The sequence below is a fragment of the Macaca fascicularis genome, chromosome 4 (assembly GCF_037993035.2).
Source record: "Macaca fascicularis isolate 582-1 chromosome 4, T2T-MFA8v1.1".
Classification (NCBI taxonomy): domain Eukaryota; kingdom Metazoa; phylum Chordata; class Mammalia; order Primates; family Cercopithecidae; genus Macaca; species Macaca fascicularis.
In genome coordinates, this window is record NC_088378.1 from 142698444 (window position 1) to 142723538 (window position 25095).

The 25095-nt window shown below is 43.6% G+C and overlaps 2 long non-coding RNA genes across 3 annotated transcripts; both read left to right on the forward strand.

Annotated features, from left to right (window-relative positions):
* The first annotated feature begins 5330 nt into the window (after positions 1–5330).
* LOC135970355 (uncharacterized) lies at positions 5331–13351 on the forward strand. Its single transcript, XR_010586051.2, has 2 exons — positions 5331–5619; positions 11541–13351. It is a non-coding gene; the product is annotated as an uncharacterized lncRNA (long non-coding RNA).
* A 524-nt stretch (positions 13352–13875) lies between these two features.
* Positions 13876–23419, forward strand: LOC141410141 (uncharacterized). Of its 2 annotated transcripts, XR_012434058.1 has the most exons (3): positions 13876–14283; positions 18563–18625; positions 20358–23419. It is a non-coding gene; the product is annotated as an uncharacterized lncRNA (long non-coding RNA). The 2 variants fall into 2 exon arrangements; XR_012434057.1 differs by lacking the exon at positions 18563–18625.
* Positions 23420–25095: the final 1676 nt, after the last annotated feature.

Consider the following 25095-nt stretch of genomic DNA (forward strand, 5'->3'; position numbering starts at 1 on the left):
TGGAGGAGATGTCTGTCTCATCAGGCAGCTCCTAACACTGACCTCAAAACGATGCGGCCCATCACTGAGGATCCTGGCATCATCGTCATCTGACACAAACGTGATGGCCAAGCCCTGTTCTAAACCAGCCTACTCTAGTCACCTGGAAGGAGACAGGTGGTAGAACTAGAAGACCCCAAAGTAGGAAGACAGCCAGAGGGAGGGATGACGATGAGAAGTGTGAAAAGACAGAGAAAATAAGCAGGTAGGAGAGTGGATGTCCCTGTGTGTGGAGCTCACCTGATTCACACAGGTCTCAGAATCCTCAGGCATGTCATAGGTAAACGCAGTGTTCACCTGCTCCATGTCGATGCCTGGGCAAAATGGGGTTGGTAGCCAAAGAATTAGTCTTTAAAAATCTTTTGGTGTCATTCTCAGACAAGTGCAGAACAGCAAAAACTGTTATTCACCTGAGGTTCATTCTCCTTCTCAGGTTCAGAAATGAACCACATGTAAGAAAAACCAAAGGCTGGAATTCTCATGGCACCCAGAAAACTGGACTAGGGACCTGGAGAGCCATGTGCTTGTCATTGCTCCATGACTCACGTGCTGTGTGACCTCAGGAGAAGCTCTCTACTCATAGGGCCTCTTTGATTCATCTGTGAATCATGGACGAACACTTCTATTCTAGCAACCTCACTGAAATGCAGGGAGAACCAAGTGATCAATGCAGAGGAAAAAAGTGATGACATTTACTCCTAGACAAGACTCTTTAGGAAAATGTACTTTAAAAGTAGGAGAAAACATAGTACCTCTCATCCCCTGCCAAAAAGCCTCTTTGGTTTAGCAATTATGATTGTTCATCATCTTTCTATAAAATTAGGGCAAAACTAGCTCACTCAATATCTCAAATAAATTAAACACAGTTTATGATTCTATGTCCACAACTTTTGCTCTGTGTGAAACTGAAAAGAAATGGGGACACATCCACGTTTGTGTGGTGGCCACAAAGGCTTGGAAATGACCCTGTATCATCCATTTTTCATTGTCTCACTCTATGCTTTGGAGTCCCAGGTAATTCATACTCTTAAAAAATATCACATGTTCATACATAGGACAGGGTAGAAAAGGTAATATTTCTGTTTTAATTTACTAGGGCTGCCATAACAAAGTACCACAAGCTGGGTGAGTGAAATAATAAATATATATTTTCCCACAGTTCTGGAGCCTGCAGGTGCAAGGTCAACGTGCTGCAGGGTTGTTTTCTTCTGAGGCCTCTCTCCTTGGCTTGTAGACAGTCACTTCTCTCTTCTCAACATAGGACTTCAACATATGAATTTTGGCTGGGGAGGGACACAATTCATCTCATAACAGCATGGATCATACTTGGTGGTGGATATTCTAAAATATAAAAGAGAGTATATCCCTTTGGCCTGGTGCTTTCTCTTAGTTTTCTGAAATTGTGGTCTTACAAAAAAGAACAGGAACCAATGTTTAGTTTTTCCCAGAAGGTGAACCCTCCCTAAGTCTGGGTAATCCCAGACACCGAGAAGTGGTGTGTGCAGTTCTCCAAAGTCTTACTTTCTCCAGGAATTCTGTTTCTGCCTTTTTAACTGAGAAGAAGATTCTCTCAGGAGAGCCACCTCTTCTGATGCTGAATGGGCTTCATTCTGCTTGAACTTACAAAGTTGATCTTAATAAAAAGGAAATATTTGCAATTTTTTATCATGGTCATATTATTGTACTGTTTAAAATGTCCCATATTGTGTTGAGTTTATTTTTAAAGTAATACATAATATTTGCACATATTTATGGGGCACACGTGATCATTTGACACATGCACGGAATGTGGAGTAGTCAAGTCAGGGTGTTTAGGGAATCCATTGCCTCAAGCATTTATCTTTTCTTTGTGTCGGGAACATTTAAAATCCACTCTTCTAGCTATTTGAAATACACATAGTTTTTAGCTTTAGTTGGCCTGCTGTGCTTTAGAACATTAGAACTTATTTTTGTATTTAACTGTACATTTGTACCCATTAATCTACCTTTCTACATATTCCCACCCCTACATTCTTCTCAACCTCTGGTAACTGTCATTCTACTCTCTACCTCCATGAGATTAACTTTTTTAGCTCACACATATGAGTGACAACATGTGATATTTGTCTTTTCTTGCCTGGCTTATTTCACCTAACATGACCTCTGGTTCCATGCATGTTGCTGCAACTGACAGGATTTCATTCTTTTTTTTTTTTTTTTAATGGCTGAATTGCATTCCATTGTGTATATACTGCAGTTACTTTACTCAGTCATCCATTGATAAATTCACCCATTGATTTCACATCTTTGCTATTGTGAATAGTACTTCAAAAAACATGGGCGTGCAGGTACTCTTTTGATATGTTGATTTCATTTCCTTTGGATAAATACCCAGAAGTAGAATTGTTGCATCAGATAGTAGTTCTATTAATGGTTTCAGTTTTTTGAGAAATCACTCTACTGTTTCCCATAATGGCTGCACTAATTTACATTACCACCAGCAGTGTATAACAGTTCCCCTTTCTCCACATGCTCACCAGCATCTATTTTTATTTTTTAACAATAGCCATTCTAACAGGGTAAGATATATCTCATTGTAGTTTGATTTGCATTTTCCTGGTATTTAGTGAGGTTGGGTGTTTTTCACACACCTGTTGGCCACTTGTATGCCTCCTCTTGAGATATGTCTATTCAGATCCTTTGTCCACTTTTTAATTGGAGTATTTGTATTTTTTACTGCTAAGTTTCGAGTTCCTTTTATATTCTAGATATTAGTCTATAATATACTGATTGGATGGATATACTAGTTGGATGAATACTTACTGAATATTTTCACTATTCAACAGGTTATTGCTTCATTCTGTTGGATGTTTCCTTTGCTGTGCAGAAGCTTTTAAGCTTAATATAGTCTCATTTGTCTATTTTTACTTTTTTGGTCTGTGCTTTTGAGGTCTTAGCCATAAAATCTTTGCTGAGACTCATGTCCTGTAGTGTTTCCAGTATGTTTTCTTCTAGTAGTTTTATAGTTCTGGATCTTACGTTTAAGTCTACAATCCTTTTTGAGTTGATTTTTGTATATGGTGAGAGACAGGGGTCTGGTGACATTCTTCTCCATTTGGTAGCATTTTCCCAGCACCGTTTATTTAAGATACTGTTCTTTCCCCAGTGTATACTCTCGGTTCCTTTGTCAAAGGGACTCCTTTGAGAGTTCTCATTAAGAAGCAATGTTTAGTTTCACCAAATACTTTTTCTGCATCTCTTGAGATTATACTATGGCTTATGTCCTTCATTTCATTGATGTGATATATCACATATTTTGATTCACATACGTCAAACAATCCTTGCATCCCTGGTATGAAACTCACATGATTATGATGTGTTGTTTTGATGTGCTGTTGGATTTTGTTGCTAAAATTTTCAATTGCCATTTTTTATTACTCACATTTACATTTTTATTCTAAGCATTTTAAATTTGTAAAATTTACATATACTGAAATGATCAGATCTGTATCAAATTCATCAATGAATTTTGACAAATACAGTCATATCACCCATGCCACTATCAAGATACACAAAATTCTCTTTTTTTCTGCCTTCAACTTAGCCCCCTTTCCCCAGCAGCCATTGATCTGATGACTATCATGATAGAGTAGCTCTTCCTGTTTCAAAACTTTATACATATGCACTCATTCCATATGGCCTCCCTCGTGTCTGGCTTTTTGCACTTGGTGTAATATCTATGTGGTCTGCCCAGGTTGTTGCATGTATCAGTAGTTCATTCATTTTCAATACTGGTAGTATTCCATTGTATCATTGAGTCACAATTTTTTTGTACATTGTGGGGGTATCCCGATTTTTATTGTTACAAATAAAGGAACTATGGACATTATTGTACAGGGATTCTTGGACATAATCTTTATGTCTCTTGAGTAAATACCTAGGAGTGGAAATGCTAGCCATAGAGTACTAGCTTGTTTAGCTTTATTAGATGATATAAAACTGATTTTCAGAGTGGCTGTTTCATATTCTTATAGGCAACGGATGAGACTGTTTCACATCCTTGCCAACATTTATATTTATTAATCATTTAAATTTCAGCCATTCTAATAGGCACTTAGTGGTTTCTCACTGTGGTTTTACTTGGCATTTTCCCCTGATGACTATTGGCTATTCGTGTGTCTTTTTTGTAATGTTTCAGAAGATTTCTCTAAAGATTGTGGAAGGAGCTAAATAAACATTATTTCTCTTTCCCTAAGTGCTAGACCTAAAGCAGAATGTTTAGAATCCATCCACACTTCCCAGTCTGGCCCACTCAATCCCATATTTGCCCCCTAAAGTCCCCACTCCTTCATCCCTCGTTTATATTCTATCCTCTTCATTCTGGCTCCAGCTCACACTCCTCCAGGAAGTCTGTTACTGTGAAGGTCACTAACATGCTCAGTATTGTCATCTCTCCATCTGTCTGTACCTCTCCACAGCTTTCCTCACACTCAATAACTCTTTTCTTATTTTGCTCAGTTCCTGTGGATTCACTTCACAAATATTAATTTGAAGTAGTCCTAACTGGAAGAAAGAATAGAAAATTATAAAAAATCTTCGTGAAGGCACCACCCAGGTTTGTCAATTGGTGACATTTTAATATTATTGGCTATATGTAGTATACACAGAAAAATAATAGAAATATATGTAGATAGCCTTGATTTTCCACAGTTCTGATATGCATATATTTCAGTCAATACTGTACTGAGCAAATCAAGAATTGCAGGTGGATGTGGGTCTTGAATTTGGTGTATTCTGTTATATTTTTACTAAGTTTTAGGAAGTCTGCTTGCTTGAAGTCTTTTAGACTTGTTATTTTAGACCGGGTCTCACTCTGTCACCCACGTACAAACACAGCTCACTGTACCTCAACCTCCCAGGCTCAAGCGATCCACCCACCTCAGCCACCCAAGTAGCTGGGAGTATAGCTATGCTCCACCATGCTGGGCCAATTTTTGTATTTTTTGGAGAGGGGGGTTTTTTCCATGTTTCCCAGGCTTGTCTCAAACTCCTGAACTCAAGTGATCCACTCACTGTGGCCTTCCAAAGTGCTAGGATTACAAGTGAAGGCCATCTTGCCTGGCTTTGCTTTTAGACTTCTTTTAAATAGTTTCTTTCTGATTTTATCATTCATTTGCTTGCTTTTTCAGTTAACGTGGTCTATGAGATGAATCTGTGTTCATACAAATAGTTAATTTGTTTTCATTGCTGGATAGTGTTCCAGGCAAGGAATATGCTACAATTTATCTCTTTCCCTCTTCATTGACCTTTAGGTTGTCTCTATTGTAGACCACACTGCAATGAACATTCTGACACATTGCCTCCTGCTCTCAGGGATATGTGAGTTCCCCTAGGATATGCATCTAAGAGTGGGCTCACTACAGTTTTTCACATGATGCTACATGATGCAGAATTGTTCTGTGGAAGAAATAATCCAAATGCCTATCAGGAGGGGGCTGGTTAAAAAGCACTGCACTCAAAATGAGCAATCTCTATTTTGTTAAAATATTGCATATCTATACAATGGAGTATCATGAAAATTTCAAACAAAGACACAAAGAGGTAAGAAAGCTTTTGGTATTTCTTCATGGGATGGTCTTTGTGAAACATTGTGAAGGGAAAAGGCAAGTTGCAGGAAAGCAGATGTAGTTTGCTAAAATTTGAGTGAAATGGGAGAAAGATTATATACATATACATTTATATTTGCTTGTATATGCACAAAATGTCTTTGAAAGAATAAGCAATAAACTGATATGAATGGCTACCTGTCAAGATTGGGTAGAATAAGAGAGAATCTTTTAAATTTTGAATTTTGAGTCAAGTCAAAACATAAAATAAAATATAATTCCAAAGGAGAGAAAACAAACAAAAGCAAATACTTCAAAATAAAACAACTTCAAAAAACCAAAGCCTGACAGAATTAACTCTTTTACCTTCCTTAATATAAAAAATACTGTTTGAAAGTTATATGACTCCTTAAACAAGGATGTTTATTACCAGTATAATTCAGTATGTTGTTTTCTTTTTCATTGCACTATCTTTCTTTACGTGTCTGTCTTTCATTCATTAAAAGGCAGAATGAAGGCATGCTTCATTAACAAATGCAATTGGCTTGGTGAAGGAAATTTTGACCAAATCCTGATGTAAATGGTGAAGCTCAATCTATAAGGAATTCTGCGGGGTCCAATCTGCCAATTGTGGCTTCAGCAGGCTCAGAACTCCCTCTGCTGTCCATGTGGGTTCAAGTATGTGATATTTAGAAGAGAGAACACTTGGGTAATTCTCCTGGAAAACCCAAGATTGAATCCATTTGCTGAATTTGGAAGGTCCTCGTTATGGGCCCAATCTAAGTATTTGTCATATGAAGTCACCCTGTATTTGGATCAGAAGGTACACTCAGAGCTCCTAGGGTCACATCCCAGGCCCAAACAGCCCAGAACAGCAGACAAAGGCCTGTAGGTCAGTTTCGTAAGGGGTGGGAAGGATTGAGGGTGTGGGGGCCAGTTGTGAAGTAGTAGGAGCCCCAGATGCTGTGTGAAGCTGAGCCTCTGAATTGCCCTGTAACCCGACATTTGATTCCTTCCTGGGTGTCTGCCATTCCCGGGATCCCAAGGAAATCAAATGCTGCAGCCTTGGGTGGGGTGCGCTCCAGGATGGGCCAGGCATGGTCTAGTGTCTCCTATACCTCTGCCTCTCAGCCTTCTTCTGATGTTAGAAATCAGTATGGATGGCCTTAGGGTGGTGATTTTCAAAGTGTAACAAAGTGTCTCAAAGTGGGACAAGTAGCATTGGCATCACCTGAGAACTTGTTAGAAATGCAATTTTCAGTCCCTGCCTTGGATCTACTGAATCAGAAACTGCATTTTAACAAGGCCCCAAGCAGAATTCTGTATATTTCAAATCAGGCCTCTCTCTCTCTGTCTCAAGACTCAATATTGAGCAGTTGTGACTTCTGGATGGTCAGATGTGGGACACACGTCCTCTCCAGGAAGCTTCTGGCTCCTCAGTCAGCTTAATCTGAGTCCTGGCCTGGCCTAGGGGAGAAAAATTCATGTCCTGGGTTCTGAGCAATGCTCTCCTATCCTGGATGCCTGTCAGGCTCCTACTTATACTTCAAAACACAGCTCAAATGTTGTCTCTTATGAAACTTCTGTGACGCCTTGGTCAGAGCAGATGGTCTACATGTGTATCCACAAAGCAAGTTGCATGTTCTGCCAACCATTTGTGTAAGAATTTCCTTACTGATCTCCGCGTGTGCAAGGCTGGCTCAACCTCGAAGGCAAGGGGAGTTTGGTTTGTCTTACCTCAGCCCCAGCTCCTTTAACAAAATGCCTGGCACACAGTAGGTGTCTAATAAATGTTTGCCAAATGAAGGGATTGCCTGCAACAACCTGGCAGACAAGAAGGAGGAATAAAAACCCACAAGCTGGGTCAGGTGGGCCACCGTAATCCCAGCACTTTGGGAGACTGAGGTGGGCAGATCATGAGATCAGGAATTTGGGACCACCCTGGCCAACATGGTGAAACCCCGCCTCTACTAAAAGTACAAAAAATTAGCCGGGCATGGTGGCATGCACCTGCAGTCCCAGCTACTCGGGAGGCTGGGGCAGGGGAATTGCTTGAACCCAGGAGGCGGAGGTTGCAGTGAACCGAGATCATGCCACTGCACTTCAGCCTGGTGACAGAGCGAGACTCCGTCTCCAAAAAGTAAAAAATAAAAAAAATCCCACAAGCCAAAAGTGGCTGGGAGAAGATTTTCCAAGTCCCAGTGCTGTGTGAGCACAGGGCCCACTGATGTTCACTTTTAGAAGCTTCCCAGCTGTCTTGTTTTCTTCTCATCAGAGACATCTATGCTCCCCAACCAAGGCCCACCTAATCACACATTACCTTTCAGGACCACCTTTCAGATTAGCCAGGTGCAAAACCCACACCAACTTCCTGCCTAGGCTCCAAATACTCAGCTGCAGGCCTAGTGTGGGGCTTCATGCTAATCCTAACACTTTGGGAGACTGGGGTATCAGATCACTTGAGGCCATACATTAGAGACCAGTGTGGGCAACATGGCACAACCCCATCTCTACAAAAAACACAAAACATTAGCTGGATCTTGTGGTGCGTGCCTGTAGTGCCAGCTATTCAGGGGTCCGAGGTGGGAGGATCGCTGCAGCCAGGAGTTCAAGGATGTACGGGAAGGAAGAGTTTATTTCTTCTTTCTGAAGTCTCCATCAGCTGGAGATTGTGCCCTGTGAAGTTGACAGGAGAAGTTGCTTGAAGCTAAGTTAGGACTGGGCACAGTGGCTCATGCGTGTCATCCTAGAACACTGGAGAGGTCAAGGCAGGAGGATCACTTGAGCCCGGGAGTTCAAGATCAGCCTGGGAAACATAGTGAGATGTCTTCTATACAAAATAAATTTTAAAAATATACGGGCATAGTGGTGCTTTCCAGTAGTCCTTACTACTCAAGAGGCTGAGGCAGCAGAACCACTTGAGCCCAGGAGTTTGAGGTGGCAGTGAACTATGATCGATCACTGCACTCCAAACTGGGTGACAGAGCAAGTCCCTATCTTTAAAAAGAAGAGAAAGTGACCTGAGTTGGGACAGGACATTTGGACTTTTTCATTAAAATTGTATTTCAAATGTTGTCAAACTTCATAATCAGTATTTTATCCTTTTAGAAAGTAGAATCTGCTCAGTTACAGAAAATGTAAAAAATGTAGAGAAGTGGAAAGATGGAAACTACCTGTGTCCCCACTGGGAGGATCAGGATGAATCTTTGCCTGGCAGAGCCTCAGACACATCAGTGGTCAGGTGCCCTGGAGCTGTGCTTTGCAGCCGCCCCCTGAGTTTCCACCCCTGGTTTCTGTGCATGTGGTGTCTGTGCAGGACGACTTAGTGTAGTCACACTGTATGAGTTATTTTGAATCTTGCTTTTCAAACATTATTATTATCAATGAGCAACTTTATATGTTATCACAAACTCTTCTTAAATACTACTTTAGCCTGCTGTATACTATTTACAAAAAACAACCTAGCTACTCTTCTTTTGCATGTTTTTCTTCCTTATTGTAAATAGTGTCTGATTAATATCCTTATACCTAAAGATTCTTCTATATTTTGGATTTTGTTTTAGAATCATAGATTTCTCAAATATAAATTATCTGGTCAAAGGGTATGAATATTTTAACGCTCCTTATACATGTTATGAAATTGCTTCTCAAAAACAGCATCCCAATTGAATTCACCCATCATTCACCCCTTATTTGTCAAGCCCCTCCTCTGTACTGGGATGTTCTAGATGCTGGGGATGCAAGTGGTGACTGCACGAAATCCTGGCCTCAAAGAACATGTCTCAGTGATACAGACAACAACTTTAAAAAATATGCTAATATCAGTGGCAATTGTTATGGAGAAAATATAGCTGGATTAGAAGACTGGCATTGGTGAGGACGGCAGGAGATATATTTTATTGGGTAAGAGGTTCCTGAGAACTTGGCCAGGGGACATTTGAACAGAGACCCGAATGGTGTGAGGAGTGAGCTATGTACATCACCGGGGAGCAGGTGCATGTGGGAGTCACAGCAGGGGCCCGTGGCAGAGACAGGTTGGAGCAGTGACAAGAGGTTTGTGTGAGTGGAGACAAGTGAGCTGGACTGACAGTTGTGAGCTGAGGCCAGAATGGCCAGAGGGTCCCTGTGATGAGGGGCTGTTAGGAAATGGTGAGAGGACGGGAAGAGGCTGGAGTGTCTGTGGGACGTGGTAGTGAGGATGTGCCCTAATTCCCATTTGAAACGTTCACTCTGCCTGTTGTGTGGGTGATGGACAGCTGCATGAGAGGCAGCAGGCAGCCCAGCTGGAAGGCCCTTCTGATTTACTATCCTAGAGAGGGTGACTCTGGAGGGGAGGCAGTAGAGGAGTGAGAAGTGATTGGATTTGGGGTTAATACATTTTTCAGATGGCCTTAGCAGTTGTTTAATAGAGAACTACACATTTACTTACTGAACTTCCTTCCATAGTTGATTCCAGATGGCTTACTGCAACAACTCTAAATAATAAACCAAATACATGAATTATTTAAAAACCAACAGCTAGGAAAATATAGACGTAAAATATTAAGGCTAGGGTAAATCTAGAACATTACTAGGCAAGAAGGAACCTCTGAAACATTTGCTGAAATGGAGTTTACTGTTTGCCTAGCCATGGATTTGTTGGTTCACAATTTTATTGCATCAGGAAGCCACAGAGGGGGGTGACAGTGCAGGTCACCTGGCCCTTGTTTTCTGTTTCAGGAATATTTCCTGTTTTACACTTAAAGTCAAAGCAAATTGCATAACTGTAATTTGTTCAAAAATGAAGTCAACATCTAAAAAGTCAGAAAGTAAATGTACAAACCCCAGAGGTCTAAGGAGAGTCTACCTTTCTCACCAAAAATTGCCTCATCCTGCACTATTGAATGGATTGGGTCCTCTCAAAGGGCCCTAAGATGCAGGGGCAACTGGGCTGCAGCCCTAACTAGAGATGTCCTTTTTATACCTGCAGTTTCCTTACGCCTGGCAGCCAACTTCAGTGATCTCACCTGAGCTAGGAATTCATTTTTTTGGTGGTGGTTCTATTTGAGCCATTGTGTAGATTTAAAAATGTGGCATGGAAATTTTGCTATAATAGTTTTTCTTTGATGGAATTTGATATGCACGGTGGCTCTGGCTTCCCTGTGGGTCCCAGGAGGGAATGGAATGTCCTGCACTTTTTTTTTTTCAAGATCCCCATGTGTAGAAGGAATCAGGAGACTTGGAGTCAGGGGCCCCTCCAATCTCACCCTCCTCTTTAACGCTTTTTGGGGTGGGGACCTTGGCACTCTGCATATTTGGTTAATATAATTGTCCCAGCTCCTGAAATAAAAGCACAGGTGCACATAACACTGACTCCTGAATGCAGTGCCAAGGTGGGGAGGTTTCCTGGATGCCAGGTTTAGCACTTTGACTCTCATTCACACACACACACACACACATACACACACACACACTCTCTCTGTCTCACATAAACACAGACTCACACACACACTAACGCATACACACAGGAACACACACTTGCACACACACACACACATATTTAGACACCCACACAGATTCACACACACACATGCACACACACAGGCACACACTCATTCACACACACACAGCCTGAGCAAACCCTGGGACAGGCTGACCTCCGGGGTGGAGAAACGGGAGTCTTTCAGGTCCCTCTCAGCGGCCTTTGTCTCTTTTTCATGGAGGTGGAGGAGTCTGTACTCCATGAGGGGACGTCCTCTGAAGAAGGAGGGGATACTCAGGAGCTGGGTCCAGAGATGGACAAGGATGGGAAAGTGGAGACAAAGCGGAGGGGGCGAGGCAAGAAGAGAGCACTCGAGGAATGGGGAGGGGGAGGACCTTCTAGCGGTCAGAAATGTCACAAGCAGAATTCGGTTGTTGGTTTTTGTGTTTTACTAGAATGGATTTAGTAAACCAGCCGGAGTGTGAGATAAGGAGTCTACTTTGCGAAGGACAAATCTTGCTCTCCTAGTTTGAACTCATCAGTAGTAGCTGGGAGAAGAGAACCAGGACCCTTGTGTGGGGCGTGCAACGCCCCTTTGCAGCGACTCCATTCTCTACATCCCACGGACCTCCCCTCCCAGGACCACGTTGGTCCCCTCCAACTCAACAGGAAGAAAAGAAAGGAGAAGTCTGAAGGCTTTGGATCCTCCCTAGCGCGACTGCTTCCTCTGCCATTTATTCCCTGAGTGTCCTTGCCTCCGCTTCGCTACCCCAACCCCACTATGACAAAGCACATCCTGCGCCCTGGGGCCGGGAATCCTCCTTTGGCCTCTGACTCACTGATGCCATTTCACCGCGTCCTGTCCTTCCGGCTACTGCCAGTGGGTGGAGCCCGAGAGAGCATCACCAAGATGGGCTGGATTCTTACAGCTTGGAGGCCTGCACAAACATTCTAGAGACTTCTTTAGATCCGGAAGTCAGCCTGAGTTTTTAGACTTGCTTCGAAAGACTTTGGCCCTTGGAAAACGGAAATCAATACTCCAGGACAAGATTTTCCTCGACTTTGTCTTAACTCAAAGACACTATAGCAGCGCAGTTTTCAAACGTGCTTTGAAAATAAATGGGACAATGTGTCCCCACTGGATTTTGCGTTTTCCTTTTTATTACAGCCCGCCCCTTTTGTGAAATTGTTACACATCTCCCTACTGCACTAAGAACAGCTCTATCAAAGGCACTTTGAGAAGGAATCAATGCCATGAAAATATGAAGTCCTCTTAAAAGAGAGTTTCTGGATTTGGGTTTTCATTAACACTTTGGTTTTTAAAATCCTGTAAGTATTTGGTTACCTTCCTAACATTTTCAAACAAATATTCTTTCTTAACCACCAAACAAATCCAAGTTTGTTATTTTTATTTTTTAATTTTATTTATTTATTTTTGAGACAAGTTCTCTTTCTGTCACCCAGGCTGGAGTGTAGTGGTGAGATCATAGCTCACTGCAGCCTCGAACTCCTGGGCTCAAGCTATCCTTCAGCTTCCAGAGCTGGGATTACAGGCCTGAGCCATCGTGCCTGGCTAAAATAAAATTTTAAACTATAATAAAAAATTCCAACGTTTCAGAGAAACTGAAAGTCACAAAGTTATCCCAGTCCCTGTCAAAATTTTGGTGAGTAATCTTCAAGGTTTTCTTCTACTTAAAATATACATTATCTAAGTGGTATTACTGGCATTATAATTCCATATATCCTTGTCCTTTTAAAAATGGGTAAAAGTAGGCTGGGCACAGATCTTCTCATAACAATACTTAAAAATTCATCCTCCTCTTTTTAACAACTGCATGGAATTTTACTACACGGCTGTTCTTTAGGGCACTATGGAAATGTTATTTATCTTCATTGTGGTAGCAGATACGTTGTTGTGTAAAACAGTCAAAGAGTACAACTCAGTGAGCTGTACATTTCAAATAGATACATTTATTCATGCAAAGTATGCCCCAATGACGGTTTAAAAATATTATCCTATTTGAGATTTGTATTTTGATTTTGTAAAACAAAACAAAATCCTTGTTCTTGTACCCAAGAGATGCACCCTGACACATCTGGAGGTAGAAGCTCATGTTGTCTGTAACTTGATCTCGCAGGCTCGGAAATAAGCATGAGGAGCTGTATATTTACAGATTCACACACAGAGAAAAAATAGCTATGGTAAAAATGCTCATAAATAACAGAACTAGATAAAGGACAAAAATAAAAGTTAGAAATAATAAAACCACATATTTTAAATATTATTCTCGCCGTCACCTTTTCTCTCCCCTTTTCTCCCTCTTCCTTCCTTTCTTCAACACGTCCCCCCATCCTTCCCTCCTTTCTCCATTCTCTGCATTTGATCCCCGGTGTATTCCAGCCTCCAGGCAACACGCGTCACTGCGTCCGCCTGAGGCAGGTCAGGGAAGGGACGCGAGGTGGCGCCGTCACCGCATTCTGTGAGCGGCAGCGCTCTGGGCCCCGCTGGTCTAGTATTGTTTCAGTGACCTTCGCTCCAGTCTGTGATTGGGCCACACTCGGGGTGTAAATTAGGATCCTCACTGAAGTGGCGGGACCCTGAGAGGCTTTTTCCTGGCCCCTTAGTTGTGGGTTTTCCTGCGGGCGGTGGAGCCCGTTTCCATCAGAACCGCCCAGAGGCGGGCGCTGCCTTCCAGGGGTGGCGGAGCAGCAGGAAGCATTTTCGGATCCTGGAATCCGTGGGCGGCCCGTGGGAGGGGCTGAGGCGCATTTCCCTACTCACCCGGATCCGAATCCACCGCGGTGCTGTTTCAAGCGAGTCACAATCCAGATCGCGCTCCAGCCCGGACTCGGAATTCCTGCCCCGCGGGTCTGCATTTCACAGCGGCAGGTGTGAGTGACCCGCAGCTGGAGACCAGAAGCCTGAAGGCAGCTCCGCCCTCCCCAGCCCGCAGCGCCGTTATTCTGTTTCTACATCAGTAAACACGTTTCGTTTTCCGTAGACCAGGGCGGGGTGACGGGTGATCCCAGTCCTTGCAGTGAACTCCAGGCCGCAGACTTGAAAACGCGCGTGGGCTCCCAGCGCAGCCCCGTCCTGAGTTACACATGCGGCAGGCGACCGCACTGGGCCGTTTCTCTTTCTTTTCCGGACCCAGCAGTGGCGCCTAAATCTTCAAGGAGAAAATCGCCTGTGTGCTGGTAAGTCCAGGGATCTAAGGCGAGTGCTGAGAGAGAAAACGTAGTTGATGGACCTGGGAAGAAGCGGCTGGAGGTTGGGTAGAGGGGGAGGGCTTTGGACAGAAAAGACCTGGGAGGTTTGGTTGGGGAGGGGCAGCCAGGCCTAGACCCTGGGGAGCGACTCACCGGAAGTCCAAGATCATCACGGCCTCCCCTACCCCAGAAAGGGAGGGATTGGCTTCTTGTCTTGTCGCGATCACATCTAAATGCGTTGGAACAAGCTTTACGTATTATTATTATTATTATTATTATTATCGTCATTGAAGTATTAGAAGTCTTTTTGGGGGTGAGCTAAATGAGACCCTTTGCTGGAACTGGCGCAGGGAGAAAAAGTCCTTGAGAGAGGGTAGACACTGTGGAGGGAAGGGCTTGGGACCAGTGTCAGGAGAGCTGGGTCCATCTCCCTCTCTTTCCCTCCCTACCCTTGTGACCTTTAGCAGTGTAAATAATCCCTCTAAGGTGGGGACAGGACCCCAATCGCTGCTGTGCTCAATAAATTATGATGACCGAAATAAATAATCAGTGAATATGGATGGGAAAACTGAGAAATTGTTAAAACTCTGTGATGTATGACATTTTCATCTACAGAAAAGTGTAGGCTAGGGGTCTTGGAGAATGGTTAGTAATCATAGGTAGAGTTCCATTTTAAAAATATGTTTGTAAGGTTGACGAAGATGGAATGGACACAGTTCCTGATCACAGATGGTTCACTGTCTATTGGAGGATGGCACCAGATGGTAAATGATAGCTGGGCGTGGTGGCACTCGCCTGTAGTCCCAACTACTCAGGTGGCTGAGGTGGCAGGATTGCTCCAGCCCAGGCATTCGAGGCTGATGTGAGCTATCATCATACCACTGCACTCCAACTGGGTGACAGAGTGAGATCCCCCAGCCCATTCTAAAAGAAAAAAAAGAGGAAACAAAAACAAAGATAATAGATGAGGTTAAAGGCAGGCTTGGTACCATCAGGGATGTTCAAACCGTGGGCTAAAATAGTGGTTCTAAAACTCGACTACACACATTGGAACCAGCCAGGGAGCTTTAAAAGATACTAAGGCTTAGATGTAACCTAGGCTTTCTGATTCCATTGGTTTTGGCTGTGGCCTGGAACCGTGGATATTAAAAACTCTTCAGGTGGTTCTATGAAGATAGGTTTGAGGACTCCTGGCTAGGTGCCCTGAACACTAAGAAATGTGTACTGGGGAGGAGGCAGTTCTCTCAGTCGCAAGAGACTTTCCGGACGGCGTTAGTATTATTGAGATATAATTCATGTGCCTCATAATTTACCTTTTTCAAGTAGTTCAGTGACTTTTAGCATAATCACGAGGTTGTACTACAGTCGCCATTATATAATTGGGAAGACGTTTTTCTTTTTCTTTTTTTTCTTTCTTTCTTTCTTTTTTTTTTTTTTTTTTTTTTTTTTTTTAGCAGTGGGAGTGGGGAAAGAACAAAGAAATCTGTAATTGGTCGTGAACTTTCCGTTTGGCGTGTGGCCCCGCCCTCCCTGCTTATGATTGGTCCTCATCTCCAGGCATACATTTTCATTGGGTGAGCAGTCACCAGGGTGGGGCTAGGTGACTGATGAAATTTCTGCGGGGCCTTCTCCACAGCCAGGCTGAGTACCCACTTCTTGAGCCACTGTAAGGTTGGCAAAATTGAGGCCACGGAGATGGGACCCATCCTACTATTCCTCACATCCTACTATTTCCTCACTGTAAGAACAGCTGAGCAGCCGCCACAGTTCCCACCCAGCCCTGCAGCCCTCCTTTTTATTATTTGCTGACCCCGTAGTCATTTGTGTTTATGATCCTAGTTCTGATTTTCCTTATATAGCCCGCCAGGCCCTCTGCAGCCTTACTGAGAGCTAGCTTCTAAGAGTGACGTCGTTTCCTTTTTAAAATTCCTAACCTCAGTACTTGTTAAAGGCATACTCACAAATCCAATTTTTCCCTGTCCCATAGGGACTTTTCTGAGAGAATACATGTTAGACCCCTGCTGTTTAGAAGGAATAGGGAAATTCTTAATGTCCTTTTTACATCGTTCTATTTCTTTCCTTAAATTTGGACAAGGATTTAAGGATTTAGCTCCTTCATGACCCCCAGATTCCTTTTCCTCCAACCTTCCTGTTGCCCCCTGATCTCCCTGTTCTTTACTTTGTGAGATGTATGGCGTGAGGGCAAGCGTGTTAGGGGATCCCAGGGCTTTTCATTGGGTGAGGGCTCTTTACTATGCTCTTTTTATTTCTCTTTAAGGGGAAACATGGGGTTAATTTACTAATCCAACAAACAGCATAACCCATTGCCTCTTGTGAGGATGGGGATTTATTATTCACATAAAGAATTAAAGCTTGGCATACACATTCCTTATTTGAGCTAAACGTAGGCCAAAAGACCAAAGGCTGACGAATGGGCTCTCTAGGCTGGAGAAAACAGCAATACTTAATTATTTTTTGTTTTTCCTTATTCCTGGTTCGGGGGTTATTCCCCCAAGCCTGTAACATCCTCCCCAGTGGACTATCTGGTGGTATGCTGGAGGGGGCCTTCTCGGCTTCCTCCTTCCTTTGTCCCTAGTCCTAGAATTCTTGCTTCCCATTTTCGGTTGCTCCCTGAGTCTGAGTTTCCCTGTGTACTCAATGCCCCTTACTGGAGGTCTCTTCACAACCCGCAAGTCAACTGCTTTGCAACTGTTTTGTCCATCTCTGGCCGTTTCCTTCCTGGGAGAACAGAACCATCGATTGGGTCTCCACACTCACTTCGTATCTAGGATACGTCTCAGTCACACAAGCTTGACATCTGAAAATGCCCAACCACCAAGGCAGTGCTCATAGTCCAATTTTCCCACCTGGGCTTGTGCACAAGTTTGCCTGGTTGCCGTGGTGCCTGCTTTTCTTTTTCCCTGTGTCACTTTCATTGTCTTCTGAATAACAGTTTCAAGTTTGTCTATGGCTTCTGTGGGGAACCTGGACATCTGGACAGAATGGGCCACATGAATCCAGTGGTAAGCTTTTCCTCTTTCCGCCAAAGTCTCACTTCATGCAAGCACAGTGATCCCCATACAGGCCACTAGATTGTAGGAAACAAACTCACCCATCCAAACCCAAAGAACTGTCTCTCTCAGAGACCCAGAGAACAGTGAAAGTGAGACTTTTAGCAACAATTTTGCAGTATCGGGTGTCTGGAATGCAGACACACCAGGGACGGTTTCAACAAACAATTTATTCCCTAGTGCCCATGTCCCTCCCCCAGTTCCTCATTAGCTGAGTACTGTGGGGTTACAGTCTTTCTGGATGTTGCCTATTGTAGTTTGATTAAAGCTTCAAGTATGTTCTTTAGAGTCTTTTTGCTGCATTTTGTTGCAGCCCATAATGCATTGCGATTGTCTCAGGACTCCTCAAACATTTAATTTATGGCCCTAATGGCTGCATTTAGGTGATAAGAAAGGGCACAATTATCTACATTGCAAGCTAGCCTAAACTAAATCATTTGGTGAGGTGGGGAGGGGATCGTCGAGGGGGCCCCAACTGATCGGCACCTGGCTGGTGCATGAAAAGGAAAGCAGGAAGGAGCTGGGGGATGGCTTAGTACATTTTGCTTTTTTATCTCTTTGTGTCCATGTGTCTCTTTATGTCCATATTAAACCTATACTAAGGCACTTAAAATTGAAAATGAACCATCATATGTGGCTTATTTTTGACACCCTTAAGTTCTGCTCAAGCCAAGGCTGGGCTAAGGCCCTCGAACGTCCAGCTATGGCCTCCTCCTGCTGAAGGTGAGGACTGGGCAGCAGGGAGGGCCATGGCACCTGCTCTGTCCCCATCCCAGTCTGTCTTTCAGGCTTACCAGGTTGCATCTAGGTGGGTGAGTTGGGAATTGCATGCTGATTGCTGAGAGCCTGAATGATCATGGACTCAGAGGGAGCCAATAGTAAAGGCAGATGTGATCTGGTGAGAGGTTAGAAATTAGAAAGGAATCCAAGGAGAGGCAGAGCCTCTAGTCCCTTGCTCTCTGCATCACTCTCCCCTGTTTCTCCAGCCATCAGAAGGATGCCAAGAAAAAGACCCACGAGGCTGACTGAGGGCCCCTGCATGCGCAGTTCCCTTTGTGTCCTCCCTTGTATCAGGGAGGGTCCTGAGTGCACACGGCCATCCTCTTCCACCGTGCAGCTGCCCATGCGCCTCATCCGGGAGCTCTCTCTCAGGGGTGTTGTGTCCTCTGGGTCACTCAAGGCTGTGCTTTTTCCAGGTTCCCACCATGTGGCCCCTGCCTCCCTGGCCCCTGCCTCCCCATTCCTTGCGGATGATATGCGTGAGTAGATAAGCAGATGTCCCTGGGCTATTTGGGGAGTGGGGACCAGCACCCTGACAGGGCAGCTGGTTCCCTGTTTTCATCCTATGTCCAGATATTACTTTTTCCAGCCCCCAAGAGTCACAGTCCCCAGGGGCTGTGTTTTTGGGGCTTTGTTCTGTGCTTTATGGCCTCACCTTGCCTTTCCTGGGCCAATGTTTTTCTTCTTAACATAGTCATTGCCTGGCAAGTTTAAAATAAGAGACAGTCAGAATTGTTGTCCCCACAGTCAAGCTGTTTGAGGGGAGAGGAGAAAGCAGAAAGTTTTGTGTTTTTGTAAAGACAGAGGCAGTGCAGGGGACAGTGAGAGGCTGGGGTGTCCAGGAAACCCGAGTCTTTCTGCCATTTCCCCACTTCTGTGTGTCTGGCCAGTGGGGTGGTGGTGACTCATCCTTGAACCTAATTGCACTGTTAGTCAGCCCCTCAGGCCTCAGCAGATGGGATGGTTCATCCCCTGCCCTGCAGCAAGAGGGCCCCGTCCAGGAGGCACTCACAGCAGGGGCAGTGCAGGTCTGTGGTCCCTCCTGCTCTCACCTGTGGTGTCTCCTGTAGAGGGACTGTCAATTCTGCTTCCCTGTAGGCAGGAATGGTTTCCTCACAGGTCACTGGAATATTGGCCAGAACAAGGGGATGAAAATCACAAGTTAATTTCTCAAAATTCCTGCTTTAAATGTTGATGTCCATCAACATAATTTCAGCTGGATAATCTTAATAAGATGTCCTCCAATACTGATGCTGTAAAGCATGTTGAGTGGAACAGGAACTCAAATTTGGAGTTTGTTTTCTCGGAGGGTCCATGTGGGAGACTGTGGCTGTGGCAGTAGCAATCCCCAGGTGCAGAGGGTGGAGGCAGCCTCAGGATGAGGCGTCTGAAGAAACCCTCTGCTCCACAAGGAGAAGGAGAAGATCCCCTGTGAGCTGCAATGGCAGTGGCCTGGGTGGAATCCCTGCTAGGAACACGGCAGGAAGGCTGTGCAGCCCCACCAAGCGGCAGTTCTGGGATGGAGCTGCATTTCCAGGGATGAGTGCACCAGGCAGGGGCAATCACAGCCCAAGTGTAGGTTATGGGGAGGGGAGGGCTTCTTGAGCAAGGGGGTCCCCAGCATCAGGTCAGGTGCAGACTCCATCCAGCCACATATTTCCATGCTGGCCCTGTGAGCCCCAGGGCTTCCTGATGGGATCTCCAGTTAGAAGCTGCCTGCTTAGAGCTGGGAGGGGAGGAATGCTGAGCTGCCATGGAGGAAAGAACTCACAATGTGCAGGGCCTGCCCTGGTGTGCAGGTGCCTCCACGGATGAGGAGGGCCTGGGGACTGACAGGGAGAGGACTGTGTGTGTGACCCAACCCAGGACTGGAGGACATGGAGATAGGGCCAGGGGCTCTCTTTGAAGAGGCCTCCCACTGTGTCAGGGCTGGTCAGGCGTGAGAGGAGGGGAGGGCACTGAGTTTCCTCCTGGGTCTTGTTCCTGAGTCCTGGGGTCCTTTCACTCCCTGCACCATGATGGAGTCATGGGAGGGGACTGGCAGGGGCTGGGGAAAGTTCCATGGGAGGGAGAAAAAAGTGGGGACATCATCTTCCCCCAGAGAAAGGGTGAATCTGATTTTGGAGTGACTGAGGAGGGAGAAGTCCTCAGGGAATAAAAAGCAGCGCCCTGCACCCAGAGGAACATTTACTGTTTCTCTCTTTTCTCTAGAGCATGGGAACCTACAAGGCCCGGATCAACACCCGGTTGGGACAGGAGACCACCAGGGCAGTGCACAGCTGGGATTTCAGTCTCTGGTATCATCTCCTGGGTCCACTGGCGCCACTGAGGGCGGCTAGACTCTGCAGCCAGTCGGCCTGGATTCAACTCCCTGCCTGGGTCTCACCAGCACTTTCCCTCTTGGTGCCGCAGTCTCCTCATCTATGAAATGGGGAAATTAACAGCATTTATTTCTTGTGGTTGGATGAATGATAAGGGTGAGCATATATGAGGTATTTGCAGCTGTGCCATATGATTTTTGTAATTTTGTTATTTTATTATGTTTTAATATATCACATGTGCAGTAATTGTATTATTATAGATGAGCTTTATGAGTGAGTGTCCTGGTGACGGTTCCTCCTGGGGAGCCAGGACCAGCTTTCCTGGCACCTTGAGTTTCCCTCACCCCTGTTCTACTCTCCTGCATTACCCTATTCTACTCTGTCTTCATATTTTATACTATAGATATTTAGCTCTTAAATAGACATTTCTGCTCTGTGTTTTATTTCAAGTGTCTGGGAAGGGATAGAGTGTGAGGTTCAGGAGAGAAGGAGAGGTCTGTCTCGATGCCTTGACACAGCACAAAGAAATCTCCCCTCCTCCCCTACATCTCCCCACCAGTTCTCAGTGAGGGACAGATTCACAGCAACATTGAAAGGGCTGGGAAGAGATGGGGGATATCTGGGGCCAGTGTTCAGGGGTTGACCCTGTGGGGAACATCTGCTCTGCAGAGTTAGAGCCCACATGTGATGATGTAGAGCTGAAGATGATATCAGGGAGGTGACAGAGAGTGCTTTGGGGTTTCCTGATTATGAAGAGTAGAGGTCAGCCTGCTTCTGGGGTGAAGTGACTGCTGGGGAGATTGGACTGAATTAATGAAGAATAAATGAGCTGGGAATGAGGATGAGTAAAGCAAGCATCAGTATCTCCTGCCATCAGTTCAGACTGACTGGGGAGGTGGGATAGTTCCTGACCCTGTTGCGTGGTTCCTCCTAACTTCCTGGTCTTGGGGGCACAGGTGGGTGGTGCTGTTCTTGGTCAGGGCAGCCTCAGCTCCACCCAGGTAAAGCAGTGGTGGCAGAGAAAGTTAGGGGAGCACCTGTGAAACAGACCAAGGCAGGGATGGGAGCCCTCTATGCAGCAGGAGTGGATGCAGGACCTGCCTGGAAGCAAGAGAAGGATGAGGAACCCTAGTTGGGTCCTGTTTCCTGCCTGCCTGTGTTCACAGGGTAACCAGTAAGAGAGCTGGGGTAGGGAATTCATTCATAAGCTATCTATCCAGGTATGTGTTTATAGACATATTCTTTCATGTTTGTATTCAGGTTTGTTTTCACAGACACATTTATCCATGCGTTTTTATGTTTAAATTACTTCAGAATCGCTCAGTCACAAAATCTTAATCTCTTCATTTGTGATACCTCTCTCTCCATAAACACACACATTCACACACATGCTATACAAACCTATCTACCTATATTTATAAAGAGATATGTTATTTTATTGTTTATTTTGTAAGTTCATATACATTCGGGGGCACCAGCGCAATTTCGCTACACTGCTATATTGAGTTGTGGTAAAGTCAGGGCCTTCAGTGCATCCGTCACTGCAGACAGATACATTGTACCCACCAAGAAACCCCTCTCATAATACACCCTCTGCCAACCACCCTTACCCTTCTGGGTCTCTGTTGTCCATCACTCCACATGCTGTTTTCATGTATATAGAGATATTAAGCAAATATGGAAGGGTGGTAACTTGAATTTTACTGCACTATTCTTTCAGATTCTTTGCACATTTGAAAATTTATACAATTATAAGTTGGAAGGATGAGGGAAAACAGAGAGAGTGAGAGAGTGCTGAGTCGGAATAGGCTAGCGGTTGTGTCCCACTAGGAACCATAATTGATCTTTGCCATTTTGAAAGTGTGTCCCCTGAGCTGCCTTCAGAGTCCTGGAGGGAAACCTGTTTTCACAGAAATACCAAGATGCTGTCTGCCTGTTTCATTATGTTGACTTTTCCATTAATGCTGCAAATGCCGCCGTGGGTAACACACCCAGTACCTCAGCAGCGCCAAGGCAGTGGCTCCACACCACAGTCCCACTTCAGATTATCTTTGATGGAGCAGTAAAAATTTATGTTTATTAAATTTTGATCCCTCATTACATGTCTTTAATATTATTTGTGAGAAAGTGGGAAATAAGCATAAAACACTTACTCCACAGAGAAGCAGGATGGTAGCCTTGAGGAAGGGCACTTGTGTAGACTCAGTTATGAGTTCAACCAGCAGATCTCCTCCACCCACTGAAAGACAATTTCATTATTTCCAGTTTGAAGGTGTTATGGATAAAGCTGCAAGAGTATTTGTGTACAGGTGTTTTGTGAACATAACATTTTCCCGTCTTTGAAATAAGTGCCTAGGAGGTCAATTGCTAGTCATATGGTAAATTGCATGTTAAGTTTGAAGAAAACTGCAATACCCATTTCCAGAGTGGCTGTCCCATTTTAAAATCCATTCCTACCAGCAATATAAGAGTGACCCAGTTTCTCTGCATCCTTGCCAGCACCTGTTGTTACCTTTATTTTGTATTTCAGCCATTCTCATGATTGTGGTTTTAATTTGTATTTTTCCTACTAGATAATCATGTTGAGTGTCTTTTCATTTGCTTGTTAGTCTGGTGTTTATCCTCTTCAGAGAAATGTCTGTTCTTGTCTTGCTCATTGCCTGTTTTGTATTTGGATTTCATTTTTACTGTTGGGTTTTTAAATTTCTTCATGCATTCTGAGTGCAAGTCTTTACAGAATATGTTGTCTGCAAATATCTCCTCTCATGCTGTAGCTTGTCTTTTTATGCTCTTCACAGGTCTCTCACAGAGCAACAGTTAGTGTTGATAAGATCCAATTTATTAACTTTTTCTTTTATGGATCATGCTTTTGGTGTTATGTCTAAGAACTCTTTGTCCAGTCTTATTTCTGATGACTTTTTCTTCAAAGGTTGTAATAAAAAATTTTTAATTTATTTATTATTTATTTTAGAAAAAGTAATTTGGCCTAGGCTGTCCTTGAACTCCTGGGCTCAATGGATCCTCCCACCTCAGCCTCCTGAGTAGCTGAGAGTACAGGTCTGTGACACCACGCCTGGCTCAATGTTTGCCATTTTAACTCTGTGTCTTGCATAAAAGCTTGTAATTCATTTTGAGTTATTTTTTGTATAAAGTGTGAGATTTGGGCTCAGTTGTCCAATTGCTCAGCACCGTTTGTTGGGCAAGCTCTCCTTCCTTCTTTGAATTGCTTTTGTTCTTTTGTAAAAGTCAGTTGAGCATATTTGTATGTTTTGCTCACTTTCAGTTGAGTTGCTTGTCTTCTTACATTGAGTTTAAGAACTTGTCACATATTCTGGATACATGTTCTTCATCACAAATGTAATTTGTGATAAATTGTGAAATATTTACTCCCAGTCTATGGCTTGTCTTCTCATTTTTTCAATGATGTCTTTTGGAGCACTCAAGTTTTAAATTTTAACTAAGCCCAATCTCTCTCTCTCTCTCTTTTTCACTTGTAGCTCATGCTTTTGGTATTTTTATCTAAGAATCTTTTGCCTAACTACCCAAAGTCACAAAAATTTCCTTCTATATTTTCGTTTAGAAATTTTATAGTTTTAACTCATAAATTTTAGCTCTATAGGTCTCTAATTTGTTTGAGCTGATATTTTATATGGTATTAAGTATCATATTGCATTACCTATGCAACTTCACTGAAAATCGTATGACCAAAAAAAAAAAAAAAAAAAAAAAAGAATGTCTTTCTAGATTTTCATTTCTGTGCATTTCAGTTCATTGATCTCTATGTCTCTCAGTTTCATACTGTCTGGATTTTTATAGTTTTATATGACATTCATTTTTTTTTCAAATTTGTGTTGGCTCTTCTGCATCCTCTGCATTTTCATATACATTTTTAGGCTTATTTTGTCAATTTTCTATAAAACGCCTGCTGGGATTTTGATAGCAATTGTGTTGAACCTATAGATCTATTAGGGGAGAATTGCCATCTTAACAATATTATGAAGCATTCCAACTCACATCGCTCCGTTTATTTAGACCTTTAATTTCTCTTAGTAATGTTTTTCATTTTCAGTGAACAAACACTGCTCTCTTCCTAAATGTATTCCTGTTTCACCCTTTTTGTAACTACTGTGATAGGAAAGTTGAGATTTTCATTGCTTGTATAGATAAATAGATTCATAATTAATTTTTATATTGATTTTATATCCTATGGGCCCTTCTGGATTCATTTCTTAGTGCTAGCAGGCTTTTATCTGCTTGTGAATTCTACAGACAAGGTCAGGTTATCTGTGAATAGAGTTTTATGTTTTCCTTTTTATCTGGATGCCTTTAGTTTTTAATTTTCTGCCTTAGTGCACTGGCTACTATCTCTAGTACAATGTTAAATGGAAGTGGAAGTACAATGTTAAGTGGAAGACTGGACATCCTTGCACTGATCCCTATCTTAGGAGAAAAGCATTCAGTCTTTCTTCATTAAGCATGATTTTAGCTGTGAGTTTTTTATAGATGCCCTTTATCAGAGTGAGGAAGGTCCCCTCCATTCCTGTTTTGTTGAAACTTACGAACATTAGCGGTGTTAACATACCTGTCAACTGTTCCTTCTGCATCTTTTGGGATAATTATGTCTTTTA